Source organism: Lissotriton helveticus, chromosome 1_1 (assembly GCF_964261635.1).
Source record: "Lissotriton helveticus chromosome 1_1, aLisHel1.1, whole genome shotgun sequence".
In the NCBI taxonomy this organism is placed as follows: domain Eukaryota; kingdom Metazoa; phylum Chordata; class Amphibia; order Caudata; family Salamandridae; genus Lissotriton; species Lissotriton helveticus.
This window is the reverse complement of record NC_136057.1, coordinates 1,880,434,393-1,880,462,103: the sequence shown is the minus strand read 5'-3', so window position 1 is coordinate 1,880,462,103 and position 27,711 is coordinate 1,880,434,393. Positions and strand designations below refer to the sequence as shown.

Sequence of the window (27,711 nt, the reverse complement as noted above, 5' to 3'; positions counted from 1 at the left end):
CTTGCAGCCTTCTTTATCACCACATGATAAGGTGTCACATCATTTGAGGGTTCATCAGAAACTGAAACAAAGTCCCATTCAGGGGACAGTTCGAGGCCACTAGCTACAGTCAGGTCCTCAAAAGGGTCCTCAGACTCCTGTAGTTCGCCCTCCTCCAGATTCTCCTCTCGATATCTTTCTTCCTCCATCAACCTCTGGGCTTCACGCCTTGATCTTTGCTTCACATTCGAAGCCGTCGGATCCGCAATCGACTCCCGACGGAGCCGGAACCGGCGTCGAACTCTATGTCGGACGAGGAAGAGATCCACGACGTCGCTCAGGGTTCGGCATCCAAGTTAATGGAACTGGCGTCGAAGGAATCGGAGTCATCGATCTCGGCGTCGATGGCTTCGGAGTCAAAGGCCTCGCCGGAGTCGGATAATGCCAATGCGGCGTCGGAGCCGGCATAAAGGGCGCAGGTGCATAGGATTGAGGAACACCCAGACCATATGCTATCGGACCCATGGGACCAGCAGGAGCCCCAGAGGGATACATAGCACTTGAATCAATTCCGAACATCGCATTCAGGAAATGCGTAGGATCTTGACCTGGAGCCTGGAAGCCTGGGTACGAACACCCAGGCTGCTCTTGAGGGCGTGGAATCGAAACGACGTCGATCTCCTCTTCGGGCTGGTGCACCGGAGTCGTACGACCTTCGGGCAGCTGAGCCCCTCCCTCTCCAACCTCCTCACCTTCATCCTCCCGACCTGAAGGATGGGATGGGTCCGGAGATGGAACCGCTTTCTGCTTCGGCGAACTCGACAAATTCGCATGCGACGCCTCAACTTCGGCATCCTGTTCTTCCGAAGCCGAAGATACTACCACCTTCTCGACCAGCTTCACCTGCGACTTCGGCTTGGAACCCGACTCCTTCCTCGATCGATGTCGGGATTCATGGGTTCTCTTTTTATGCTTCTTTTTTTAAGATCTTGAAGCATGGGCTGAGGACGAATCCGATCGCGACCTCGATCGAGACCTTGATTTCGAGCGTCGAGTCCGCGACCTTGATTTATTCTTCTCCTTTCCTTCTTTAAACTTGGCAACAAGAAGTTTTGCCTCTCATTCCCGTAGGGCCTTTGGTGTCATCTTCCTGCAGGATTGGCAGTCCTCGACATGGTGGTCGGAGCTCAGACACCACAAACAGCATTCATGTGGATCTGTAATGGACATTATCTTGCCACATTCTCCGCAGGTTTTAAACCCGGTCTTCTGCGAGGTCATGTCGAAAGAGAGGAGACAAAGACTAGAAAAATAGCAAGTAACAAAGTTACAGCAAAGTCTATAGATGATCCCAGAAAACCGTTAGCGTCGACGACGCGGAAAAAAGGGAACTGATGTCATCACGCCGGCGTGGGCCTAATATAGGCGTCGGTGACGTCAGCGGAGTCGCGAGCGATGTCGTGCCTCTATGACGTCCGAGTCCACGTCGGCGCGAAGCTACAAAAAGAATTTCCGAATGTTGCTGACGCAGGGGGATCTTCACAAGGTGAGGAATCCACACGGCAGATGTATCTATCAGAAAAACCGGGGGAACAGTGGCACGGAAAAACCGGGGGAACAGAGGCAGAGAAAAACCGGGATGACAAGCAGGGGACAGGAGTAAGAAGCAGACTTGAGAGCTTCATGGAAGGAGTAAGACAAAGGCAGTGGGCACACCAGGAGTAAGATGCAGACTAGAGAGCTTTGTGCAGCCACACACACACAGACAGCCACACACAGGGAACAGAGGCCACAAAAAACTTTCAGAACGAGGGTACAGGGTGCAGGAAAGCAAGCACAGAGAGGGGGCAGGGGAGCAAGAACAGCGAGGGGGCAGGGGAGCAAGCACAGCCAGGGGGCAGGGGAGCAAGCACAGCAAGGGGAGCAAGCACAGCAAGGGGAGCAAGCACAGCAGGGAAGCAAGCACAGCCAGGGGGCAGGGGAGCAAGCACATGGAAGGTTAGTTTAGCAGAGCTTCACTTTGCAAATCGTATCACAGCCAAATACCTCTTTCCAACTCAAGTTGATGAGAAAGGAAGAATCCTTCACTCTGTCAGAGAAACCACTTTATTAAACTCACTGTGACTTTAACCTTTTCAGACTGGATTACTACAGTTTCTAAGTCAGGGCACCTCTGGGATAACAGGCTCAAGATGTTACAGATTCAAGCAGCTAAACTGTATGATTTAAAGAAACCAGCCACACCACCAGCACTTTAAATGTGATCCACTCACTTTGGAGAAGAAAATTCAAAAAGCTGTAGTCTGTGCAGAGATTCACCAATGGCGATAGAGCACCCTACTTATCGCGAGTTGGTAGTTGACTTTTTTTCACCTCCATGCTCCAAATGCTATAGCAGCGAAAAATCCCAATTAACACAATCAATAGCATCAGCACTGTCAAATACCCGTAGAAACAAATAACATCACAGTAAGTGTAGCCTCACAAAATACAATAACGTACATTAAATGGAAAAGGAGTGTCCAAATGAAGGGTAAACTATCAAACATTAACAACGGTTACATTGCAATAAATCACACTAGGTCGATAACCAAGTAAAAATAAATATCCTAACAATCACCTCAATGCCATGGGCAAGAATTCTACATTAGTTAATATAAAATGACTGCTGGAGCTAATGGTTAATATGCATATAGCTGTATATGTGTGTATGTCATTTTTATATAGCACAAACTTAGCCAAAAGACAGTGAACACTGTAGAGAGGCTAAGGTAAAGATGCAGTCAACATGGGATTTTAGTGTAGCTGGTTTCTGAACTGTTAGTGTAGCATTATGTAGTGATCTTTAAAAGAAATGTATTAACAACTTTTTCCTAAATTACGTCAGGATGTGGGCATCTCGGATGGCTACAGAGATGTAGTTCAAGCTTCTTTACGAATAGATAAAGAAGGCCGGTAAATTTTTTTGCTTTGCTTCATAAACAGTCTGATGGTGTCCTGGCTTCAGTATGCCGAGAGTCACCAGAGATTGTTAACTTATCAGTCATTTGGGAAGTGGTATGTTTGTGACTGCTTTGTATCTATATGATGCAGCTGGTTTTAGAGCTGGTTCAGGGTGGCACGGGCGTATACGAGGTGGTGTGCTGCTGCATGTGTGGAGTCTACAAGGATGCAGAGTCGTGCACTACCCTCACCCAAATACATACATATCAAACATACCTCTAGCTTAATAAAAGCGCTTTAAATGCTGCTCTACAACAGTGATACATTAAACACCAAAGTATTAATGTTCTATTACCGTTATCGCTACACTAAAATGTTTATTTTGCCATTACCACAAGGATGAGGCAAGTACATCTGCCTGTATAATGGGTGCTCTTGATACGATATCTGCCTTCACTGGGATCAGGCGTGTTGCGTTTCCCATAACAACAGGAAGCCCTGCTTAATAAGAACTATAGAAACATTACGACGCCACTCAAAAGAGGCCTCCAGAAACATTAGGTGTTGTTCAATGTGTGTTTTCAGAAATATAATGGCTAAGTAGGTTTACCGGGAAACATCGGGGTGCTGTCAAAAACATCAGATGGTTGGGGCTGCCTGATAAGGGCTCCCAGAACCATTTCAGGCAGCAGTATTATGGTGTTTCTGCTCAGTGAGTAGAGTTATTAAGCCAATGTTGCTCGATGAGTGCTGCCACGGACTGTGGATGCTATAAGTACAACTACACCAAGATGGGGAATTTGATCTATCACTTTACCAAGTGCAGCTGACGTCTGGGTAATGTCCCAAACATTAGCTGCTAGCAATGAGTGATGCGCTTCTGTGGTGTTGCGACTAAAACGGACAGCCTCCTAACGTCAGCGCATTGCTCTATGGCTGCTAGTAATTTAGCGCTGGGACGCTCAAGGGCAGCCATGCGCTTTAGAAATCCTTTTTCATTTCATTTCAATATGTTCTAGGAGCATTTTTTTCGGGTAAGGTCCGCGCTGTATAAACGCATAAAAACGTCCCACGCCCACAGCACTGCATCAGCTTCCCAGTGTGTCCTTCATATCACCCGCCCCCGATGGCCCTCTGCATAGCGCGAAGGCTTTGCTCCCTGTATAGTGCCTCTTCCTCCTTCCCCACAGACAGCTCTTCACTCCCAGTCACCCAGGGCCCACCCGTGGGTGCAGCGCTCACCAGTGCCTGGCACTGCAACCCTCCAAGCTCCTCCACATTCCTCGCAAGCCCCACTTGTAACTTTCTCCTCCTGTATCATTACTGTTACTATTGCGAAGCGCCAATTTCGGCTAAAGTCCTCGCAGTATAAAAACGCCCAGGCTCGTGGCCACCCCCCTGAGGAACCACCCACCGTAAGGCCCCTTTCCTCACTGCGCTCTCTCCCCCCCCCCGAATTCCTTTACTATCCTTTAACCCCCTGCCCCCCGCCGCCCGGGACACAATCCCCCCCCACTTTTGCCTCTTGTAACTTTTCCCTCCTGTATTGTATCGTTTGCTACTTCTTGTATTTGCTGACAATTGTCCCTTTTGCCTCGTGTAACTGAACGTTGTCCTTTTGTAACCTGTTCACTTGTAATTTTTTCCTCCTGTATCCTTACTGCTCCTATTGCGAAGCGCTCCGACACCTTCGGGTAAAGTCCGCGCCACAGAAATATGCATAAATAAATAAATAATTGCAGCGCGTCTAGTAGGGTACCGTGCAACACCTAACCAGCCATCCCTCGCACTGAAGCTGGGCGCCTGTGGAATCCCCCCTGCTGACCCGCTCATAGGCCAGGCCGTCCTGGAACTAGACATGCTGCGCAGCTGCCGCCCATCGCTTCCAGCCCCGGCCTGTCTCACCCAAAGGAGGCCCCCAACTCAAAACCGGCCCCCACCTCCGGAGCGCCCTTCCCTCGTCAAAACTTTCACGTGTACACCCCCCTTCAAAGCGTCGCACCCACCCTACCTTTAATCTCCTCTGCCGCTCTTTATGCTGGCAGTTGGCACCTCATCGACACTTGCAACCTGTAAAGGTAGGTCCTTGCACAAATCACGCTGAAGTGGCCCAAAGAAGTCTTCCCTGCTTTTCCTCAGACGCCCAAACCTAATTATATGTTCCCCTCTAAACCCCTAGTCGCGCGCCTAACATGACTAAATTTCTGATCCATGTTTCTTGTGAAACTCTTATCAATCCCGCTTCCCAACAGAATTATCCATCTGGACTGTAAGAGGCTCATGGAAGCGTGTATTCCTTCCTTTATTATCCCTCCTCCTGAATAATGACCGAGGGCCCAGGCTGCTGCGTCAGGAAGTCATCACGTCAGTGGGTCAGATGACATACACTATTGCTTCGGATAAAATCCAGTTGATTGAAATCAGAGGGCCAGTGAAGATTGCGTGTACCGGCTCCGGTGGCAGAGAGCTGATCTGCGAGGGTCAGAGGGCACCGGCCGCTGCTCCAGGGGCTGCCGGTTTGAGGATGGCTGAGGGCCAATGGAGGGCGGATAAGTTCACTGGCCGCTGGTACACCCAGAGAGCCTGGGCCAGATTAGGGCACTGGCTGTTTTCCGGAATCCCTCGGTGGACCAGAGGGTACGAACTTCTGCTTCTGACGTTCCCGAGGGCACAGCCTCCTACTCCCGGGGCTCCTGTCTGCTGTTGGACAGAGCACGAGGTAGAGCGAGAGAGTCAGAAGAAAGAGGAGAGAGCAGAGAAAGAGATTAGTGAAGACGACTGAATGTACTCAGAGGACCTGGGCTGAGGAACGGGGGATAGAACAAAAGATAGAAAGAGACAAGCGAGCTCCGCCATCACACCACCACGTTTCTCCGAGGCATTAGCAGGAATGCCTCAGAGAAAGCACAGTCAATTTTCGGATTGAGGGGCGTGTTTTCGTTCTCTCCTCTTCCCATTGGCTGGAAGATAAAATTCCAGCCAATGGGAAGAGGAGAGAAAGTAAATAGAAAGAAACGAAAAAACACACCCCTTAATCCGAAAAACACAGGGCTTGAACGGAGTGACGCCCCTCTCCTCCAATGGCTGGCCTCCGTTTAGGAAGCCAGCCAATGGAGAAGAGGGGCGGTTCAAGCCCCTACTAAGAAACATTAAATCTCGGAGCTCTGCCCACTGCTACGCAGTGCAACGCAGTCCTTGACCTAAAAATGACCCTACTGTAGAGGCATGTACAGAAAATGCACAACTCTGCCATAGAGGACCAGGTAAATCATACAAGAATTGCCAAAGCCGATAGGTTTGGGTGTAAGGTGCTAATGCATGCAGCATTAGCATATTAGAAGGAAGTATAAGGAGGAAGACGCTCAGCTGGAGGTGGAAGGCTTCGCCTAAACAACCAATGGAATAAGGTGCGAGATGAATACTCTACTTGGCTGGGCCAAGATTTGACTAATAAAGTCTCAGGTCATTGTCTTTCTTCACTCAGCCCTTTTACAGTCAATGATTTAAAGGGGCGGACTCAAAGTCCACTTTATGTATATGGTTAGCAACAGCACAATTTAACTTGTGCACTAATAACTTACAAAAATTGCAAAGCACTAGGATCGAAATATAATTCGTCAAAGCTTCAGACAATTGAAAACATGGTGGCTGTTTATCTTGAAGGAGGTATTTTCAGAATATTTCTACACCAATGCCACTGAACCTTTAAAGAGAAAAGGTGAACAACCTATCATCATACAATCCTATTAGACTAACTGACGTCACTAAAACATGGTCTACCATATGTATTCTCTGTCATTTTCAGGATTCGGCACATCGTCAGGTTCTAAACAAGCATTTGCAATGCATTAGGTCTCGTATTTTTGAACTATTGATATAGTAAATGACAATGCCTTTTATTTTTGTTTTTAAAACATAAATAAAAGGCATTGTCATTTATAATGCCAATAGCTTAAACTATATATCTGAAGTGATGGTGATCTCACACCTATATTTACAGTGATAGTGATCTCACACCTGTATCTGAAGGGATGGTGATCTCAAACCTATATCTGCAGTGATCATGATCTCACACCTATATGTGTAGTGATCGTGATCTCATACCTATACGTGCAGTGATCGCGATCTAAGAGCAATATCTACAGTGATGGTGATCTCATACCTATATCTGCAGTGATGGTGATCCCACACCAACATGAACAGTGATAGAGATCTGACAGCTATATCTGATGTAATGGTGATCTGACAGCTATATCTGATGTAATGGTGATCTGACAGCTATATCTACAGTGATCTGACACCTATATCTGCAGTGATTAAGGGTGAGGAAAAATGCTGTTTTCTAATGTGGTCACTGGCAGACAATCACATTTATAAAACAAAAAACAGACTTTGGAAACATGATCAGTCACTACACGCCTCCTTTAGATAAGAAATACCCTCACAACAGCCGTCAAGCAAACAATACGTTCCAGACGGGCTGTCAAAAATGAGACAGGGCAGTAACAAAGAAGCCTAATTTTCAATCGGAGGCCACCGTTTAGCATAAACGATGACGCCAGCCAATGAAAATGATGGGCGTGGCTTCAAGGCCCCTTCTGATATCTCCGCTACCACAATATATCTCGCAGAGAGAACAGCACATGCGCGCTGCAATGCTAGGCGAGACGAACAATTGTTACTTACTTGTAAACGGTGGTTCTCCAGTATTGGTGTCTTTCATAGATTCACGTGCTTGAATATTCCCTGTCGTCGAAGTGGGAGCCCCACGGTAAATAAAATAGCAATAAACCATTAATATATGTATATAAAAACATAATTACATACATTTCAAAACCATAAATACTTATAAGTACTAAGGTTAGCATTAACACATAGAAATACATAGAAGACAAGAAAACTTTTATAGCATATCCAAGTCATTATGTTAGTCCAAACTACAACCAATCAGGCGCAAGCACCCCTCTAGAACCTTCTCCTCAGAGGCTCAGGCCCTCAGATTTTCATAGCACAAGAGAGACAAAAGAGTCTAGGAGGAGAAGCGAGCCTTTGAGGGGAGGTGTGTGGGTCGCATGTGAATCTATGAAAGACACCAATACTGGAGAACCACCGTTTACAGGTAAGTAACAATTGTTCTTCTCCAGTATTGGGGTGTCTTTCATAGATTCACATGCTTGAATAGAATAATGAGCAGTAATAGCTGGCCGCAAGACAAAATAGCAGTGCATTAGCATGAAAATGCAATGAAATGACATAAGCTGCCAGACCGATAATAGTAAAAAGACTGTACAAGCGCAGGGAAAGAAAGAGGCTCACCTTATTTAAAAAGATTACGAAGCACCGCTTGGCCCACTGCTGTATCAGCTTCGTTGATCGTCTCAAGGCAGTAGTGCTTCGTGAAAGTGTGACTGCTCGACCACGTGGCTGCTCGACATATTTGGTGAATCGGCACACCAGCAAACAGGGCAGTAGAGGATGACATCGCCCTGGTGGAATGAGCTCTCACTGTAGACTGAAGAGGCTTGCCAGCCTTCTGATGACAGAAGGAAATAGTGGAGGAAATGCAACGTGCAATAGTTGGCTTGGCATGCGTCCATAAGCAACGAACAGTTGATCAGCCTACGAAAGGGTGCTGTCCTGTCAATGTAGAATTTAAGGCACCTTTTAACGTCCAAAGACTGCAAACGCTGCTCCGCTGAAGATTGAGGGTTAGCAAAGAAAGTCTTTAAGAACACTGGTTCATTGAGGTGAAAATCAGTTGGCATCTTAGGCATGAATGCCAGGTTGGTGCAAAGTACAACACAGTGCGATTTGAATTGAAGGAAAGGAGGCTGAATGGTAAAGGCATGGATATCACTCACGCGACGTGAGGAGGACAAAGCAAGAAGAAGAGCCACTTTCCAGGTCAAGAATTTCAAATCCGCTTTGTGAATTGGCTCAAAAGGCGCCTTCATCAATTGCGCCAAAACAACATTGAGATGCTAGGTAGGAGGAGGACGCCGAATGGGCGGGAACATCCGGAACAGCCCCTTGAAAAACTGCTGAATGACTCTGGAAGAGTAGAGAGAGAGAGAGAGAGAGAGAGAGAGAGAGACCCATCCTGCCGGAAACGAGATATTGCCGCTAGGAAAACCTTCAAAGTGGAGTGGGAAAGTCCTGATTGAGCCAACTGCAGAAAGAACGGTAGAAGCTGAGCAGGAAAGGAGTGCACGGGATGGATGTTGGCAGATGCACACCAGTGACAGAACCTTTTCCACTTTAGCTTGTAAATCTTTACTGTGGACGGAGCTCTCGCATTGGCAAGAACCTCTCTACATGCTGGTGAAATGTTCAAGTGGGCAAATTCAAGGTGTTCAGGTTCCAGGCCGATAATTTGAGAGAGGAGGGGTCCGGATGACAGACCTGACCCTTGTCCATTGTGAGGAGATCCGCTCGAGGACGAAGGAGGATGGGTTCGCACTGTGAGAGAAGCAGCAGTTCCGAGAACCACGCTTGTCGAGGCCATCTGGGAGCGATCAGGAGAATGTGGCACGGCTGTCTCCGCATCTTCCACAACACTCGAGGTACCAGCGGAATCGGCGGAAAAGCGTAGGCGAATAGATTGCACCAGTCCATCAAAAGGGCATTCCCGCATGACTCTTGATGGGGAAGCCAACTTGCATAAGACTGGCATTTCCGGTTCACAGGGCTCGCAAAAAGATCCATGTCCGGGCGACTCCACAGCCGAAAGATCAAGTCCAGAGTCGGCTGATGCAACTCCCACTCGTGGGTCGAGGACACAACCTGCTGAGGGAATCCGCTAGGATGTTGGAGATGCCTGGTAGGTGAACCGCTGTCAGAGTAATTTGGCAACCGAGTGCCCAGTCCCAGATGCTCTGTGCCAGCTGAGAAAGGAGCGGTGACTTGGTGCCTCCCTGCTTGTTTACATAGTGCATACTGATGGTATTGTCGGTTTGAATGAGCACTGGAGGAGAAGATGGAAAGACTTGAGCACCAGGAAAATGGCCATTAGTTCCAGTCTGTTGATGTGCCAGGAACATTGAGACAGGGTCCACTTTCCTTTATGGATAGCCCCTGAAGAGGAGCGCCCCAACCTTCCAGGGAGGCATCCGTGGTAAGGACGAGCTCCGGAGCGATGGTTAGGAAAGAAGTACCTGCAGCGATGTTTGACAGTTGAGCCCACCATTGGAGAGCGGATCTCATCCGAGCGGTCACCAGGACCAGAACGTTGAAAGAACCGGTGACCTGACGCCACTGTTTGTCCAGTTCCTCCTGAATTGGGCGACTCTTGAGCCTGCAATTTGGGACCAGGGAGATGCAGGAGGACGCCATTCCAAGAAAAGACTTCAATACACAAACTGAAACGGACCCTTTTGAACAGATGAGAGCCACTAGACGTAGAATCCGCAGCAGACGCTCTGAGACACGAATGCCTTTGCCAGCGAAGTATTCAGAGTGGCGCCTAGAAAGGTCCTGCATGGAGCAGGATCGACCTGAGACTTCTCGGTGTTGATGGGGAGACCGAGGGAGTGGAATAGAGTCTGACAGAATCGAGTGTCCAGAGATGCCGGATGACGAGATTGTGACTTGATGAGACAGTCGTCCAGGTAGGGAAAAATTTGAACTCCCTTCAAACGTAGATATGCCACCACCGGGGCCAGGACTTTCGTGAAGACGCGAGGGGCAGAGCGAAGGCCGAAAGGCAGAACCTTGAATTGAAAGTCTCTGCGCCCTACCCGGAAGCGCAAGTACTTCCGGTGTTTTGGAAGTATCGTCACGTGGAAATAAGCGTCCTGGAGATCGATGGTGGTCATTAAGTCGTCCTTCTAGAGAAAGCGGAGAACTTCCGTGAGCATGTGGAAGGATTGGCACTTCAGGTACTTGTTCAGTGCTCTTAAGTCGAGGATCGGACGCCATTTGCCAGACTTCTTGAGGACGAGGAAAAAACGGGAATTGAATCCCATCCCCTTCTGAGACTTGGGAACCACTTTGATGGCACCTTTCTGAATCATGAGTCGAATTTGTTGAAAGAGCTCCTTGAGGTGAGCCGGGTTGGCCAGTTGGAGGAGTGTTTGGAGGGAACGTGACAAGCTCCAAAGCATGGCCTTTTGATACAATGGAGATAACTAATGTTGAGCCCAAGGAGTATCACCATAGAAATCTTAAAAAAGATTCTGAATGGGATGTGCTTAGAACAAAAAGGGGTATTAACCTTTTTGTTAAAAAACCCTCACTCACCGACCTGGTCGGTGACATGCTTCATCATTGGGGTCCACCCTGACGACCGAGTGCCATCAGGGTGTGCTACGACACCTGAACTACAGTGGAGCTGGTTTTTTTTGAGCGATTAGTGCAAAAAAAGTGGTGTTAAAAATTGTCCTGGTATAACTTTTTTGAAAAAAACTTTATTCATAAGCAACTGGACAACAATAAAAACAGTGTGGCTCACAGAAGAGGAGTGTGGCTCACTGATTAGAGCGGCAGACCCTGATGCAGAGGTCTGGCCCGGGACCAGGGTTCAATTCCCGACGCGGCAGGGTCCTGAGCCCAAAATGTCCACGGACTTGATAATTCTCGCCTCGGTGTCTATTCTAATCATGGGGTCCCACGCTGCAACTCTGGGCAATAGTTGCTTAATCTCCACTACGGCGGCCCACCCGCTGCGGGATGCCTGGCTTTCACCCTGGGGATACCCAGTAGGGGTTATCTCACAGTGAAAAGCCAGGACGGGTTCCCAAGGCAAGCGCCTTGATGCCTTTGGGTGATACGTGCGCTATATAAGTCGCAATACATACATACTGATGGGTGATTATGACCGTAAGTATCTATGTGAATGGTCTACATGTTTCAACCTTTACGAGGTAATTCCCAGGTTTTCATCAGGACCAGAAAAAGGAAAATGGATGGTCTACACACACTAACGTGCATCCAATCCTAGATTCCTGTGGCCTAGTTGCAAAAATAAGCAATAGGCAGTATCTAAAACCTGAATTAGGAGAGGAAAAAAGACTCCTATTGTGGGTCTCAAAGGTTTCGAGGGGGCAGAGGGAAGGATTTCTCAGCGAGGAAACATACTAGTTTCGCCAAGTCTCAAAGGCTGTCTACCTACGCGCCTCTCTGCTGTCCCCCGCTACCTTTTGATACAATGTCCAGCACCCAACGGTCCGAGGTGATTGAAGACCAATTGGAAAAGAAAAGGGAGATTCGACCGCCAACTTTGAGCGGGGAAGGCAAGTCATTGCTTCTTAGAAGCGGAGCCTCTGTAGGAAGACTTTCCTCTGTAAGACTTGGTAGACTACTGCCGATAGGACTGCTGTGACTGGGAGGAATATCTTTGATTTCCTTGGCCGTAGGAGCTGTACTGGTTGGATCCGCTGCGAAAAGAAGAGGAGGTGCCACGTTCACGCGCACCACGAAAAGGCTGTTTGCGAAACGGTAAAGTGCCTAATGCACGAGCAGTCTTGGTGTCCTTTTTTATGGTTTGAAGTGCATCGTCCACATGCTGGACAAAAAGCGATTCGCCGTCATAGGGCATGTCGAGGATTTTCTCCTGAACCTCCTGGCGAAAAGAGGTGGAACGAAGCCAGCCCTAACTATGTAAAACAACTGCCCCCGCAAGCTGACGAAAACCAGTGCACGCAATGTCCACAGAGCAGTCGATAATCTCTGATGATGCTCTCTCTCCCTCCTGAAGAATCTTGAGAGCCTCTTCTCTGGAGGGCTCAGGGATGAGGTCGATAAAAGAAGACATATCCGACCACATCTGGCGGTCGTAGCGCCCCAGAATGGCCAGAGAATTCGCAGCCCTCACGGTGGTAGAAGCCATAATGGTATTTTTTAGCATCAAGACTATGTCCCTCGCGGTCAGGAGGAGCGGTAATTGGAGAAGACGGGTTCCTGGAACGGCGCTGTGCGGCATGGGTTATCACGGAATCTGGTTTAGGCTCGCTACCAAGCAAACTGGAGAACCCTGGGGCGCCCTATATTTCTTCTCCAAACGAGGAAAAAGTGCCGGAATAGAATTTGGCGTCTGCATCCGTTTGACACCCTCGTTCCAAATGAAGTCAATTATGGGCACTGTCCGGACCTATTTAAAGGGTTGACTCTTGAAATCAAAGAAAACAGTCCTCATCCTTCAGCACCGTAGGAAGTTTAAAATGCTGCCCCGCTCGTTCTATAAGTTGGTGAAAACCAGCTATATCCACGGGAGGGGAATCCCCTGGACCCGAAGGTGGCGGAGACAGTATCTGGATCCGATAGTCATCCCAATCCGCCATGTTCCCATCATCATCATCGACTTCGCCGTCTTCCCGATCTGGGCGAACGTAATCATCCTCATAAACCGTTGCATGGACCTGAATAGAAGTTACAGGTGGTGCAGAAGGCGCAACTGACTCTGGCAGTGGAGCTGCGGCAGCTGCAGGCCCCGTGGGTTGTGGAGACCCCTGGTAAGACGGTGGAAATCGTCTATTATAATCTTTTAGCATGTATTGGAGATTAGAAATGAGGGAGAGCCGTATTTGTGAGGTGGGAACCTGAACAGAAGGTTCCTCCTCATGAAAATAAGGATCTACCTGATCATCCTCATAGTCTTGACATTTAATGATGAGCTCCGAAGGGCTTTGAGCTGCCCGGAATCTATCATCTTCCTCCTCATCAGAACCAGAGTCCTGCTCCGAACCTGTGGCAAAAAGAGGTGATGGAGGCTGAGAATGACGTGGATTTGTAAGCTGATCAAAAGGCACCTGTCGCCGTTGGTGCAGAGGGTCAACAACAGAAGCCCCAGATCCGGATGAAGAAATTGGCACCAGAGGCAATGATACGAAGGTAGACGTCGACGTCATTAACACAGTCGACGGGACAACCACCGTCGACGGCAAGACCACAGCCGTCGACAAAGCCGTCGACAAGACCACAGCCGTCGACAAAGCCGTCGATGACAAGACCACAGCCGTCGACGGAGCCGTCGCCGACGGAGCAACCGCCGACAAAGAGGCTCTCTTCAAAGTATGCATCGAAAAAGATTTCAATGTCGACGAGATTGCCTTCTTAGATGTAGACGATGAGATTGGGATCATCGACGAGACAGATTTGTAGCTCACACACAACATAGTCGACACTGACGACAACGCAGCCACCGTCGACGACCCGCTTGCACAAGTCGTCATCACTGTCGTCGTCAGAGAGCTGGAGATGGCAGATTTCGTCGTCGGAACGACCGTCGGCGCTCCCGTCGACGAATTAGCACGTTTTTTAAGAGGAAACATGCGTAGAAGGAGCCGTGGACGTCTGAGAGTCAGATCTAGGGGGTGTAGGCGTAGCAGGAGGAGGTGGAGACACAGCAGGAGCCTTCTGAAGTTGAAGTTTCTTCTTTTTCAGAAAAGGAGATGGCAAATCCTGCACACTGCTACGTTTAGAAGCGGCTCTAGACACACCGGACGCAAGGCTTTCTGCGTCAGAAAGAGGTGAATTCTTATCCTTCAACCTCCGCAACCACAGGAGGAGACGCCCTTCCCTGTCCTTAAGGGTCTTGGTGGAGAAAGTCCTGCACATTTTACATTTTCCTACGTAATGCTCTGGATAGAGGCAGTAAATACACTACTTGTGAGGGTCCTCTGAGAAGGGCCGCAATTTCCCACAAGAAGCACATGGTCGAAACAAAGACTTCTTGAAGACATCTCAGAAAAAACTGTAGAAATCTTGAAAGAAGTTGAAAACTGAGCAGAGCTCAGGGAGACTCCCTTCACACGACGTGCGGTAGAAAATCTGAGGGCCTGAGCCTCTGAGGAGAAGGTTCTAGAGGGGTGCTTGCGCCTGGTTGGCTGTAGTTTGGACTAACATAATGACATGGATATGCTATAAAAGTGTTCTTGTCTTCTATGTATTCCTATGTGTTAATGCTAACCTTAGTACTTATAAGTATTTATGGTTTTGGAATGTATGTAATTATGTTTTTATATACATATATTTTTGGTTTATTGCTATTTTATTTACCGTGGGGCTCCCACTTCGACAACTGGGAATATTCAAGCATGTTAATCTATGAAAGACACCCCAATACTGGAGAACTAAAAATATTTATGGGAGCTTAGGGAATGCATCGTCCACACTTTCCAGGCCTTTATCTTTCTCCCTATCAATGAGACTTTAACTAAGCCTTCAATACACTCAAGAGAAACTTTCACAAAAAAAATCATTAATTCGCGCACCATGAAATTATCTACAGCAAAACGAATAGAGAGGCTAGGCATGCAATAGAATGTCAGAGGGCATACCTGATGGAAGCAACCCGGAAAAGAAGTATAGCAAGAATAACTACCAGCTCATATGTTCTTTATTTTACACCATGTAACACTACAAGTTAACAAAGACGCACCAGGAATTATAGAAGGTTGAACATAAATGTGTTTAATAGTGCTACTCTGTCCTGTGGACTCTTACCGTTACACCTCATTTTGGAATCAGCAGTCATATTGCTCTGGAATGTGACCGCAGAAAATCATATTTAAAGAGCAGGATAGCATCACAGACACTAGAGACAAACACACAATTAGTGATGAACACAAATGGAAAGGTTAAAGGTCCTGGGACTGAAATTGGAAAAGGCCAAATCAGCATTAACGAGAACATAAACATTGGCAAGGAGAGTGGCCAAATACATTTTACCCACGGGGATAAAGGCATAAGAGCTCAAATCCATAGGATGGACTTCTGAGGACAGACCTCTAGGACCTGGAGAAGATATGCAAGTGCTCAGCCTTTTCAAAAGGAAAATCTGGAACAGACTTCTGTGGTTATCTTGAGCAACTCTCACTGTGATTCCAGAAGCAGATTGGGTGTTCAGATCCATCCAAGGATAGTGCTTTCCTGATGCAATTCCATAAACCAAAAACGCAAACCTTGCTTAAAATACCCTCACTGAATTGCTTAAGAAGCACATAAATCCTACCTCTAACATGTAGACAAGCTGAATATGGCTCCCCAAACGATACCGCCCAGTTGGGGTCTACATTTCCCCGGTTTTGCAAGCCAAGATGAATGCATGGGATAGGGTTCAGGTACCCTGTGGTTTATCTACTCCTATGCCTCCCTTGACTCCTTTCATAGGCTATCCGGAGTTCCCTCCGACCTGGTTTGGGCAGGGCTACCTTAAATAGCAAGAGACTAACTGTAAAAGGGTGGGCGATATTTTCGATGAAAACAGGATAATGGACTTCCCCCAACTAACTGCTAGCTACAACCTACCTAAAACAAAGTACTGGCAGTACCTGGCCCGAAGGCACTGGGTCACACAACCGCAAATTAGCATCCATTCAAGCTGTCCCGTAACAAAGTTCAAAAAATGGTTCATAAGTAGACACTCAGACAGGCGCCTGCTTTCTGATATTTACACCTTCCTTATTGCACCCACACAGTGAAGCATGACCCCAGCGCAAAGTATGTGGGAGTCAGAGTATGCACGGGAATTCTCCCCAAAAGAATTGCAGGACATCTACACAGAGCCAGAGTCTCCTCCTGTAGTACAGCAGGAAAGGAGATGTTTCTCAAATAGCACATTAATGGTATTATACCCCAGACAGGGTGGCACGCTGGAAACCTGGGACAGACGCCCACTGTTGGCGACACTGTGGCCAGCCTAACCCATCTTCTGTTGCAATGTCCAAAGATACAGCCCTTTTGGGATTCCATACTACCTAACATATATACTACTTATGACACCGACATACAGAGATTCCCTAGCTACATATTCCTTGCCCTTCCTAACGCCCTAACGTACCTCCTGAGATCATGCCAGGGAAGAGCAATTACACTGGCCTTTGGGGCGGCTAAGCAGGTGCTACTGTCTAGATGGGGTACGGAAAGAGTACCGACCAGGCTGGATTGATTACACAAACTGTGGGAGGTAGTAGGTATGGAGAAGGTAACAGCAAACCTAGCATGCAGACTTCCCCGATTTGACAAAACATGGGGATCTACCCTAGAGTTCTTGTCAACTGAATTTAATGAACTCACATGTCCAAAATATCTACGGGTACTTGGACTCATCAGGGTTCACTCACAAGGCCCATAGACAATCCTCACATCGGTAGCTTAGACTACAGGAAAAACACACACCACTCACAAATAAAAGTCAGCGTCAGATTCCTAAATCTCCCTTTCCCTTTCTCTCTATTCTACAACTATAATGTTCTTCTTTTTCCTCATATATTCCTATAATGCTTCCCCACCGGCCTTTGGATGTAGGTGGCGGCTCCTGTTTTGAAAATTTCTATATAAAGATTTACACTATAAACAAGCTGAATATCTTGCCCTTGGAGGCAAAAGCCTTTGGAGTGGAGGAAATGTTAAGCGTCTGAGTCACAGAGAAGGAACGGTTAAGAATATGTCACAGCACGACCATAAGGCAAATGCACGGAGAGCAAATATGAGTATCTAGGGCAGATTTACTTTTTTTTTTTTCCAACGAAACATCTTGCAACTGGGAAAAACCCAAGAAATAAATGTTTAAACTCTACAGCCCAAGAGGAGGGAGTTTAGGTTTATTTGGCCTTGCAGAAAACAAAGATTTTGTCCATAAAAAAAATTATACAATTAATGATTCACACTCATCTGCCACGTGAACAGGAAGAATTCGCTACTGCAAAAATGCACATAGATTTGTTCTCACCACAAAAAGTTCAGGAACTCCAAAAATGAACTCGTATGTGCGCCAGAGATGCTCTTTAAAATTCTGAGTTACTTTGACAGTGAATTGAAAATAAGAAAACCGTAATTTCTGACAGAAGCTTGAAGGCTAAGGAATCTGTGGCAAAAGTAGCCCTAGCAGGAAAGAGGAATGACGAGTATCTAACAACCAGCTGGAATGGCAACACCGCCAGTTGACAGTGGAAACCCTCCATCAGTCCATACTGCTTCCAATATTGCTCCAAGAGAGCTAGATCCCCGTCAGAGTTCCAGGATAAGACATATGTAAAAGAGTCTCCATGTGTAAATCTATCTTTGTGGGAATTTGGAAAATTTGCAATGGGTCCCATTTGTTCTGGAACTACATCGGACACACCTGCACTAGATGAATAGAACTGCTACGCCATTCAATGGATTTCATTTTTAACATTTTCTCATTTTAATTTGATTTTTTCTAAAAAGTTTTACTTCCAATCCAATGTTCCTTTGCATTCCGAGAATCAACAACGAGCTGAAAATATATGCTCAATCCCATAATAGTTCCAAACAGTTCCCCAGAAATCCCTAGAATCGCTTTGGTTTCTCTGTCCTCAGCACTGTGATATTCTGTCCTTACCTCATGGCTACTACAAAGTTAACAAATTGTACATGCAGTCTGGATTGGCCGAAGTTTGTTACTCTATGTCAGGTGGACAGAAATTGCACTAAAATACTTACAACAGTAAAATGTGCAACAAACATTGCTCGCAGTAGGTCATGTTAAAATTTCCACTCGTCCTTAACCATTCCTTGACATCACATTCCTATTCTCAAGCACACACTAAAATTGGGAGTGCATATCTGATAGTGAAATGTACATTTTATTAATCTGACACGTGTTTAAAATCACAATAACTATTTCCAAAATATATTTAAAGCGGATATTTGAATGATAGTTGAACCTGAACCCGGGAGAATTACTGCTGTCATTTCCATTGTGCTAGAGGGTACTTGCTCCAGTCAAGGGGAGGCATTTGATAATGAGAAAGATTTTACCCACTACTGTTGTTAATCCTACTTGATGCCCTGGGATTACTCAAGTGGTAATCCTGCAAGGAGAGGGCATTACTGTAATTTGTCACTGTGGTTAACTGAATAACTTGTGATGCGTTTTACTGCACAATAAAAGGCATTGATTTAGAAGCCTCTGCAGTGGTCTTCTAAAACAATGGTTGGAGTAAATAAATTATTTATCAATGTGATACAATTGCATTGATTTACAGATAGGAACATTCTTTTCATTAGTTGCCAATATTTGCAAGTCAGAAACCTTAAACAACTGCATATTCCCTGCAAGTGAAAAGCCAAGCTGTTTTGTGACTGCCCAGCTTCTGATCTATATGCATCAAACGACAAACAATGAACAGGGAGCGAAAATAGTTTGATAAATGAATGCTGTCCACGGCAATACTTAACATTTCTCAAAAATAACCCTAGTGCATTGTCTATGTCAACCTAGTAAGCCTGAATAAAATATAACTAGAGGGTTCAGGGAAATATGCTGGCAAGAATGAAAGACCAATCAAACCACCTGCTACAAAAAGTGTTGTTTAATGCGAGCTTTAGAAAGGACACATTTGGTGGCACTGCAAGAGGAGCCTTCTTCACCAGATGGAGACCACAGTCCCAATCAAGTTGACATAATTCATGGCCAAATATGAAGTTAATTCTGTACATTGCCATGGCTGCAGGTGACAGAGAGACTTACTAACCCAATACAACTTTCATTGTTGTGCAATGCGGCGAATTCTGATTGCAAGAACAAAACTGCAAAGGTGAGAAGAAAAAGAAAATTACTCGAACTCTGATGGGATTACTGCTATTTCAGGTCTAGGACTAAATTAGTTTTTCCCTACAGATACTGGACCTCTTCTTTCACACACTACCCCATACGCTACACAACTGACATACACTTAATTTGGAGTTGTCATGCAACCGATCCCATGCTCTGTCATATGTGCAAGTACTTGTGCTTCACCTCCATCTATCCAGAACCTGGGCCTCACACATGGCCTGCCACCTCTAATGGGGGAAGGCTCGAGGCCTAGGAGATATATTTACTAATTGATTTTAATGCCTTGCTTTATGCTATGTAACCATATGAGTAGTATCAATGCCAAGTGTTACATCCTTTTCTACACCCACTAGCATTAAGCCTCCTCATTGGTTTCTTTGTTTATTTCATACTTAGTTCACCTAGTAGGACACAATCTCCAATTGTAGCTGATGCCTCTACTGTATACCATATTTTTCTTGTTGAACATCTGGATGACAGTACTTTTGTTGTATTGCAAGAAATGAACCGGTTTATATAATCTTCCTCTTTGTGTCTGGGCTGTCTTTTTAATGTTAATTTACAGATGGTTGTGCTAAAACATTTGACATAATATTTAGAAAAGTGACATCTAAAGACATTCTAGACTAAATGTGTAAAGAAAACAAGGAAACATCTTGAGGTAATTAAAACAAAGCCTCAAAGGCAGGCGGAATGCACCCCAGAGTTCTTAATGAACTAAGTGCAGTTTTGGCCAGACGGTTGCACTTTTTGGTAGATTCCATCAGAGCTCTTTAGTACTTCATGAGTAGTGACAGATGGATGTGGTGCCAATACTTAATACTTGGGGACAAGTCCGGTCTGGAAACTTCAGAACAAAATTCTAGGAAATATTCTGGAGCCCATGTTTTAGACACATTTTTAACATCTGGAATGGCAACATCTGTTTATCATGAATACGCCTTATTCTAGGTAAGTAAATAAGTGTCAATAGGGTGGACTCAAAATGCGTACATTTTGCAAAGGCATTAAATACAATGCTACAAAAACAGCTGATTTTGTGAAAATGTCAGCATTATTCTCTCTTCTTATTATATATATATATATCGCAGAGTAAACTGGAAAACACAGAGTAGCACACGTTAATATTGCAATGATAAGTGGGCACTTTCAGAACTAGGGCATGTCAGTGCGAGTGGAACGTCAACAGGCATATTTAGAAATTCCTTTAAGTTGCAGTGCTAAAGTTCAAGCAGAAGTCAATTTGTTGCCGCTTAAGAGCACACGTCAAGAAAAGAACCCGAGGAACTTCAAAGGAGGAAAAGAACATGAACTGTAATATTGTGGCTTTTTAAATTGGGCATGTACTAATCACCTAAGAGAGGCATGTTGAGTGTGGCTAGAAAAATCATGGTACATGGTCACTCTCAGTCTTATCCGGCCCCAAAAGCTCTTTCTCTTTCCACTTATTTCCATCTCTTAAAGTCTTAGTTTCCCAGCGTGTCTCTCTGTACCTCAGTCTTGCTCTTGCCCTCTGCTTCTCTTTGAGTCAGCCTTTGGGTCTTTCTAAATGTTAGCATTCCCCCCCCCCGCCCCCATTGTATTCGTTCCCCAGAGTTTTACTCTCTCTGCCTGTCTTGAGCAGTCTCTCGCTTCATCTTAGTCTCTGTTACTTGGTCTCACTCTCACTCTCCCTCTCTTTCTCTGTCTCGGTCTCTCTAGTTTCTTGGTCTAGCACTCCCTCTCTTTCTCTAGGTCTCTAATTCTGTCTCTGAGTAGTTATTGGTCTCGACCTCGGTTGGCTCTCTCTAGCCTGGGTTTATCAGAGTGCAGAGTGCTTCACAGTCTCTTGGTCTGTTTCTCTCTCTCTCTCACCCAGAGACTCAGTCTTTCTTGGTCTTTCTCTTTTGCTTTGACTACTCAATTTGCTCTCTCATTTTTTTTTTTTCAGGTCTTCATCCCACTTTCACTATCTCACACTTTCTAATCGAGTCTAACGCTCAGGGTAGCTCAGTTGCTTTCGGTCTTTCTTTCATTATCTTTATGTCTCTGTCTCTTTTGAAAAAACAAAAAACATTTAGTAGAAGCACCCAATCCATGGGTACCCGGGCGCCAACATTTGCTAGGAAACAGAAGGCAAAAAGTTAGAATAGTTTTTTAGACGCTACTTTGACTGGCTGTGCCCATCAGCTACCCTAAGGTCCATGGGAAGACTGTTTACCCCTCAAGTTCTAAAGTTGCCCTCTCAAGTACTCTTCTTTAACAGAAGGAAAACGTATTCCTACTTATTCTCATTGTTTGACAAGGAGTATAGGTTACAAACATGGATTGCTAATGGGTCAGGCCCCGTTCGTTAAGGTGTTATTGTAAAAAGCAAGATAATAGATCGAAACTTCATCCTAGTGGCAATGAGAGACAATGGACTCTACAAAGACATGGGCTAATATGCTCTCAGCAGTAAATCACAGTTTCGGGTTAGGAAGTAAAATTATGGAGTTTTGAAGACAGTGAATAATCTTTTCAGTAGTACCTAGTAGCCACAATATTCAAGCATTCAGCCCACTTTAACAAGCGCTATAGAGGTTTGTCCTTCTCCATACAAAAAAGGCCATAAGTGGGCCAACACTCTCATATGGAAGTTACAAGTTTCAATTCAACAGTTTACCTGGCTTTTCACGCCCAAGTCTTCTTAAACCCCACTATTTTTAACTTTGTGGGCACTCTTATAGTGAGATATGGCCCGTGATTTGTGAAAAGTACTCTACTTATTATTATTATTTTTTTTAATCACAGCTTAGAACTGATCAGCATAAGCTCTAAATGTTCAGTGTTGAGGGCTTATCTGTTGTCCTGTATCCAAACTTGGATGAAGACATCCGGCTGCAGACAAGCAGTAGCTAAGTCGGCATCATCTGTGAAAGTAATGACTAATCAGGTGTCACTAGCATAGATATGGAACACCATATCTGAAAAGTTACATCATATAAATGCTTATAAATACCAGTTAAATAACAAGCAAGATAAAGGGAAATCTTGGAGCACCCTACACATTGATTACACCTCCAGGAGCAATAATCCATCCATAACGATTTGAAAAGGTCTTACTGGTGAAATAGGACTTGAGTGATAAGAAAATGGTAGCGGAATAACAGCAACAAGATGCAATCTATTGATCAGTGTAATATAATAAACCGTGTCAAATCCAACTCAGAGTTTAAGCAATGCTAACATTACTTCTGTTCTTTGGTCAAAAATCTCCAACAGTTTCTCACAGTTGTCCATTAAAGCCATCTAAAGGCTCAGATACAACCAAAAGCCCGACTGCAGATCGCCCAAAAGGCTCTGTCACTAACTCGGTCACTAACTGTTTCTCTTTCATGCTCGCTATTGTAGTCCTTCGTTCCTAAGCTGGTTCTTGTCAGGCACTCTCCTGAGCTACAGGGAGGTGCAGATTGAAAAAATGGCTTCTTTTTGGGGTGCTAAATGTATAACAGCAATTCTACACTGCCAGTCTAGTTTTGTGTGAAACTGGGGTGTTCCCTTTTGGGGGGTTAGTTCCCTTATCTGCTGCACTGTGATTGAGAGATGACTTGAGGGGCAAACACAAATCTACTTTCGCATCAAAGAGAGGGAAACAATCCAGAGATAATAATCTGAGTGGACTTCTCAGTGCATCAATGGAACCTATTTTGCATTTAACTTGCACACATTTGGTGTGGTGCTCACAGCATGCCATAATGAAATTGCTGCAAAACTGTGAAAGCCTATTTATACTCTTCATATTTTCATAAACAAAGATATCAGTGTGATTTTGTTAAAAATAGCACAAAGGAGGTCAAAGGAATTTTGTTCAAATAATGGCGCATTGGATCCCAAGGATGCCCCTCCAAGGACATAGCTTTGGCGGGAAAGAGCTTGGAAAAAAAGACTAAGATTGTTAGATGTGGGGGTCTCAAGTTGGCACAGGTAGGTACTTCTGACAAATGGGGTCCCTTGCCTCTAGTCAGGGTAAAGGGGATACACTCCTACAATAACCCCTGGTCACCCCCTTGGTAGCTTTGCACGAGCAGACAGGCTTATCTCAGAGGCAGTGTGTAAAGCATTTGTGACCCTCATACAGTAACCCAGTGACAACACTACAAATGGACACCACACAGGTTTTATATAAAAAATAAGTATACTTTATATAGACTGAACACAAGACCAATAAACGATAAAAATCCACAATACTGTACTTAAGATGGTAGTTTTAGCTTAGTTTAGTTCAGTTCTTCCACAACAAGTGATATTACAGCAATGGAAATGCGGCAAAGTTCCGGTGCAAAGAAATAAAGATGACGCTCTCTCCTTGATGCAACTTGCTTCCCGGTGATGTGGTGGCGTCTGCTGCGACGCCGGTCCTCTTCTCCGGTAATGCGAGCCGCGATCGGCCTTGCGACAAGCTTCCCAGTGATGCGGCGGCATCTGCTGCGACATCGATCCTCTCTCCTGGCGATGCGAGTTGCTTCCACAACGATGCGAGCCGCGACAGGCCCTGCAACACCCTTCCCGGTGATGTGGCGGCATCTGCTGCGACATCGATCCTCTTCTCCGGCGATGAGCCGCGACAGGCCCTGCAACACGCTTCTCGGAGATGCGGTGGCGTCTGATGCGACATTGATCCTCTACTCCTGCGACATGCTTCCCAGTGATGAGGCAGTGTCTGCTGCGACGTCGATCCTCTTCTCCAATGATGCGGGGCGCTTCGTGTTGTGAAGCAGCAGTTTTGCGACATGCTTCTTGATCTCGAGTCGCGCTTCCAGCTCCTTGCGACACGCAAGTCCCCACAAAGTCTAGCACAGCTGCAGGCACTTCAGGAAGACTCTTGAGGAGCTGGTGGGTGAAGTCTGTTGTCCCTGAGACTTCAGCAGGAGGCAAGCTCTGTTCCAAGCCCTTGGAGATCCTTCACAAGTTGAAAGTAAAGCACACAAAGTTCTTTCTCCTTTCTTTGGCAGTCAGGCAACCACTGCAGGCCAATCCCCAAGCAGCACTTCAGCTTAGGGATAGTCTCTCCTCTGTTTCTTCAGGTTCGTCTCCTCAGCAAAGGTTTCTTCTTGTAGCCCAAAGTGATCTACTTTCTTGGGATCAGGGTCCCAATATTTATACCCCAAAACCCTTTGTCCTCTGAGAGCAGAGGGGCCTTTTCCCAGTCCAAACCAGTTCTGAAACACTCTGTTTACAAGACTCCTTCTTTCCTTTCACAGTGTAGGGCAGGAACATCAGACGGCCCACAGGAGGTGGAGCCAGCATTGTGGAAGGAAAGCACAGCCCTGGAGCACTTAGTTGACATAATTCCTTCTCTTCTTTCACAGTGCAGGGCAGAGATATCCGCCGCACACCAGGAGGTGGAGCCAGCATTGTGGAAGACAGGAACAGCCCTATTCAGGTCCCAGGTGCAACTCCTCCCACCCATCTAGATGCAGATCTCTCTATTCACCACTGGGCTGACTCATTCTGTCTCTTGGAATCCCCCAGCCCGGTCACTCAAAAACACCAGACAAGGAATACACAACCTAGCAGTGGCACGCTTTGGATAGCTAGACAAGAAAATACTTACTTTCTAAAAGTGGTATTTTCAAACACAGAATGTTAAAATCAACTTCACTAAAAGATGTATTTTATCATTCTGAGTTCAGGCATACTAAACTTGAATTTCCACCATGCTCCCTGAGTCAGTTAGCATTATAAGAAAAAAATAATCTAACTGCCCATTCTGGCCTATGGAGAACAGGTAGCCTTGCAGTAGTGAAAAACGAAAATGGCTGTAATTCACTATTAAGACATGCCACACACACCAGGGCATGTCCCACCTTATACCTACAATGCACCCTGCCCTTGGTCCTACCATAGGAGTGTCTGATATGAAGAAAAGTTAAGGTTTAGGGACTGGCAAGTGGGTGCACTTGCCCAGTCAGCATGACAGTACCAGACTGCACACAGGCTCTGCAATGACAGACCTTAGACACATTTTACTAGCCTGCTTCTGTGGGTGGCACAACCAGTGCTACAAGCCCACTAGCAGCATTTGGATTTACAAGCCCTGGGCACTCCTGGTGCACTGAACTAGGGTCTGACAAGTAAACCAAATAGCCAATCATGGAATCACTAACCCATACATCAATTTACAGAAGGGAGCACTTGCACGGTGGCACTGGACAGCAGTGGCACAGTGCCCAAAGCATCGAACGCCAGCAAAAACACGAGGCAACAGCATAAAATGGAAGGGAGACCCACGCCAATGGGGCCAGGTCTAACAACGATGGTCACCATCAAGAACAGAGATCATAAGGTGCCATCTTCACAAATTGTGTTTACTAAATATAATATGAAAAGATGAAGGCAGTCACAAATGTTTTGTAAATTAGTCACATCCTCTGCCTGAACTCTCTCCTCTCACCACTTATTCAGAGAGCAGTGAGAGTAAAAAGAAAGTAAAATACAAGAATCAGAAAAAAGCACGTTCCACAAACCTCTGCTTTGTAGCCAAAATCCTAGAACAGTAAAGAAAAATTGTTGTACCGTTCCTACTGCTTCAGTTACACTGTGTGTTTGGGAAACATAAGCATCAAAACTATGTGGAACTGAGTCTGCGCATACAAACAGAATATACTGACCAAATTCCTGGCTAGTTCACAGTGCGCCATCTGGATCTCTAAACCTTACAAGGTACCGAGTGGTGTCTACAACCTCATAACGGGAAAACCCTGATTTCACAAGGGAATCATGGAAACAGAGCTTACTCTTTCGTTAGCCCAAAGGGGTAAACAAGTTGTACATAAATTGGCATTTCAAATATTTATTTATGCAACTGTACTCTTGAGTGAAACACGTGCACTGCAATGATTAATTAGTATAGAGCAAAACAATGTTACCAGAGTTACAAGGATGGTGAACATAATGAACAATTCTACCATTGTGCGTTTGCATTGGATTATATTAATACATATAATTGCACTCCTACCTAGGGCTATCTATCCTAGAAAGGATAGGGTGTGCGAATATGCCAGAATGGTCTAACTCCCCAGTTACCTGTGTGTGGATCATCTTAGTAGCCAGTCTTGGTGTAGATCAGGCCACTGTCCTTCTCAGGATAGTTAAGGGATTTAGATTGGCTAGAATTCCGGCATGGGCCGACCTCGACAACCCATCAAAATGCTCCTCTGTCTAAACGCTTCACCCAGTATATGTATTGAACTTGACCCACTGGTTCTGTGCCTGAGCTCTGGTCCAGCTGTCATTGTTGATTCTACCCACCCAAACCGGTCACTGAACAGACAACAAAAAGACATTTTGCACAGTGTACCCAGTCCTCACACAAAAAGTTCCAAGGCCTGATAATGTGCCTATGTAAAGGTGTAGAATTGGCTTGGTAGTTTGGTCTGCCCTGTTCCCATGATGCACTGGGCCAGGGACAGACTAATTTGCATATAGCCAGGTTCTGAGCTGGGATGGGGCAGTGAGCTAAATAACGGTGATGGATCAAGCCCTGATCTTTGGACTGGGTAAGAGTGGTCTGCTTAATTCAGACACTCTGTTCATCACCACCCCCTTTTCTGAATATGTAAAGGTGTAAGCAACCATTTTCTGAGAACATTATCCCAAACAGCAGTGCAAGCAATGCATGTTAAAGGGCATTGTTTAAAAGGGTGTCAACTTTAAACGTGAGCATGTAAAATTAAATTATTTCTGCCCAGGGCCTATGTAACCTCATGACAATAAGAGAGACTGATATCAAGTAGGCTATGCTGAGCCCCCTGCAAGTGCAAAGATATTGTATAGTGCAAAATGTTAAGGTACCATATAAAAAAGCCAGGAATTACCTGGGAAGAAAATGTGAGGAGTGGGTTGGGTTTTGTAAGGTAAGGGTCCCAGTCTCAAAACATTCAGATGCTTATTCTCAATGTTATAATTGCTTAATATCTTTTTAGATGGCTGGTGATAGCAGTCCAAGCAGGTAAGCTATAATAATATGTTTTGTAAATGGTGCTTTAACTTCACATCTGCCATTTCTGAACCCTGAAAATAATAACTCTTTGCTAATACTCAATTTATTGGTACTCAATTAAAAAAAATCTGAAATAAACGTTTTAAAGTGGCTGCGCTGGGATATTAACTTAATTATTTAAGTAGGGATGGACTTCTGCCTTTTTTTAAAAAATGGTTTTGCCCACCTGTGTAATCGTATCTATATAGCGCTTACTTCCCCTGAAAAGGAGTCATAGCACTTTTCAGTGAGTAGCATGCTACTCCGG

General features: G+C 45.5%; 1 protein-coding gene across 11 annotated transcripts in view; it reads right to left on the bottom strand.

The window, feature by feature from the left end:
• The window catches only part of RALGPS2 (Ral GEF with PH domain and SH3 binding motif 2), an 890,309-nt gene that overhangs the window by 222,412 nt on the left and 640,186 nt on the right, over nucleotides 1-27,711 (bottom strand). The gene's annotated exons all lie outside the window — the stretch shown is intronic.